This window comes from Erinaceus europaeus, chromosome 15 (assembly GCF_950295315.1).
Source record: "Erinaceus europaeus chromosome 15, mEriEur2.1, whole genome shotgun sequence".
Classification (NCBI taxonomy): domain Eukaryota; kingdom Metazoa; phylum Chordata; class Mammalia; order Eulipotyphla; family Erinaceidae; genus Erinaceus; species Erinaceus europaeus.
This window is the reverse complement of record NC_080176.1, coordinates 17,966,097-17,969,219: the sequence shown is the minus strand read 5'-3', so window position 1 is coordinate 17,969,219 and position 3,123 is coordinate 17,966,097.

The following is a 3,123-nucleotide window of genomic DNA, read 5'->3' as shown; positions in this document are numbered from 1 at the left end:
GCACCCCAGCTCCGACAGGCAGGCTGTCAGCACCTCCTGCTAATAATCCCTCTCCCGGTGTTTAATCCCCCGCCCACCGGCCAGGTTGGCTGCGATTTTCTGTGACCTCAGCCTCCTGACGCCGCTCGGACCTGAGTCTGGAGCCTTGACACCCCTCCGGTCTCCCTCTGTAATTGCTGGACGGCCTTGACACCCCCTCCGGTCTCCCTCTGTAATTGCTGGACGGCCGGCCGGAAAGATAGCTCACTTGGATAGTGCATTGCATTGCCAGGTGCACGACCCAGGTCCGAGCCAGAACCCCACCGCAATGGGGGAAAGCTTTGGTGCTAGGGTCGCTTTCACTTTTCTTTCTTTGCCTTCTCTGTCTCCATTTAAAGGAAAAAGAAAAGAAAAGAGAAGCCAGGAGCAAGAGCCTGGAAGCCCTTGGTCATTAGTGTCTTGCAAGTTCTCTCTGCTTCCAGTGGCGTGAACATTCCAGAATTTTCTCTTCATCTCCAGTGCTGACACTCACCTCTCTTCTGAACCCCTCCGCCTCCAATATTCCTGCTGTTGCCTTCTGACCCCCTTTAGTTAATTCTCAGATAAGCTAGGGGTTCTCTGCAGAGCATACAAATCTTATTAACATGTGTCCAACCCCATTTGAAAGTGAGCAAAGAACCCAAGTACACAAGTCAGAGATGGCAAGGATGCACAAAAGAGGCCCACATCAGAGACTTCTCGCTGCTCAAAATCATTCCCTGAAGAGCCGTGGCGGTAGCACAGCGGGTTAAGCACACATGGTGCAAAGCTCAAGGACTGGCTTAAGGATTCCCGTTCAAGCACGGGGGTGGGGGGTGTCACTTCACAAGCGGTGAAGCAGGTCTGCAGGTATCTATCTTTCTCTCCCCCTCTGTTTTCCCTTCCTCTCAATTTCTCTCTGTCCTATCCCACAACAACGACAGCAATAGCACCAACAACAAGGGCAACAAAAGGGAAAAAAATAGCCTCCAGAAGCAGTGGATTCGTGGTGTAGGCACCAAGCCCCAGCGATAACCCTGGAGGCAAAAAAAAAAAAAAAATCATTCCCTGATTCATTTTATTACGTTTCCCATGATCCTTCAAAGGCCCCCAAACTTTTCTTTTTTAGATTTTTAAAAATATTTTCCCCTTTTTGTTGCCTTTGTTGTTTTATTGTTGTGGTTATTGTTGATGATGATGATGTCGTTGTTGTTGGATAGGACAGAGAGAAATGGAGAGAGGAGGGGAAGACAGAGAGTGGGGAGAGAAAGACAGACACCTTCAGACCTGCTTCACCGCCTGTGAAGCGACTTCCCTGCAGGTGAGGAGCCAGGGGCTGGAACTGGGATCCTTACGCTGGTCCTTGCGCTTTGTGCCACCTGCGCTTAACCCGATGTGTTACCGCCCGACCCCCGATTTTTAAAAATCTTTATTTATTTATTGGATAGAGACAGCCAGAAATCGAGAGGGAAGAGGATGATAGGAAGGGAGACAGTGAGAGACACCTGCAACCCTGCTTCACTACTTGCAAAGCTTGTGGGGGCTGGACCCCAGGTCCTTGAGCATTATGTTTGCGCTCAACCAGGTGCGCTGCCACCCAGCCCCCAAGGTCCCACAACTTGATTCAAATATTTATTTATTTTTAGAGAGAGTGAATGAGAGAGGTAGACAAACATAAGGAGAGACACCACAGCACTGATGCATGGCGTGGGAAGCTCCTGTCTTCTTTCCCCATGCAGGTGCTACCATGTGGTGCTGGGGCTCGAACCCGTGTCCTTGGTTATGATGAAGTATGCCCTCTACTGAGTAAGCTATCTCCTGGCCTTCACTTCATTTCTTTTACTTATTTTAAATTTATTAATGGGGGGGTCGGGTAGCACAGCGGGTTAAGTGCACATGGTGCAAAGCACAAGGACCAGCGTAAGGATCCCAGTTCCAGCCCCTCGTTCCCCACCTGCAGGGGAGTCGCTTCACAGGCGGTGAAGCAGGTCTGCAGGTGTCTATCTTTCTCTCCCCCCCTCTCCATTTCTCTCTGTCCTATCCAACAACGACGACGTCATCATCAACAACAACAATAAAACAACGAGGGCAACAAAAGGGAAAAAATAGCCTCCAGGAGTAGTGGATTCATGGTGCAGGCATCAAGCCCCAGCAATAACCCTGGAGGCAAAAAAAAAAAATCAAATTTATTAATGAAAAAGGAAGGGGGGAAGAGGAAGGGAACCAGAGCATCACTCTGGCACATGTGATGTGGGATATCAAACTCAGGTCCTCATGCTTGAGAGTCCAATGCTTTATCCACTGTGTCATCTCTTGGGTCACACTCAACTCCCTTTCTCTCTTTCTTTCTCTCTACCTTATTTATTTATTTATTATTGGATAGAGACAGAGAGAAATTGAGAGGGGAAGGAGAGGTAGAAAGGAAAAGGGACAGAGAGAGACTCCTGCAGCACTGCATCACCACTTGTGAAGCTTCCTCCCTGCAGAAAGTGGGGACCAGGTCCTTGAACATGTGATGTGCGCACTCAACAAGCTGCACCACCACCTGAGCTTGACAATTTCTCTCTCTTAAACAAATTTTTGTTCTCTTTATTCATTTATTTATTGGCTAGAGACAATCAGAAATCGAGCAGGAAAGGAGAGATGAGAGGCAGAGAGACACCTGCAGCACTGCTCATTGCTTCACCACTCGCAAAGCTTTTCCCCTGCAGGTGGGAACTGGGGCTCAAACCTGGGTCCTTGCTTATGGTAACATGTGTGCTCAACCAGATACATCACCACCGGCCCCTCTTTCTCTCATTCATTCATTCATTCATTCATTCTTTCTTTCTTTCTTTCTTTCTTAAGCAGATCACTATTCAGCTCTGGCTTATGGTGGTGCAGGGGATTGAACCTGGGCCTTTGGCGCCTCAGGCATGAGAGTCTCTTTGCATAACCATTATGCTATCTACCTCTGCCCCATTTCTTTCTTTTTAAAGACTGATTTGTTTACTATCAAGAGAAGGGAGAGAGAACCAGATCGTCCCTTGGGCATGTGCAGTGCCAGGGATGGAACCTGAAACCTTGTGCCTGCTAGTCCTGTGACCCACTGCTGATCTTCACACTGATCTCTCTGGTCTCTGTCCA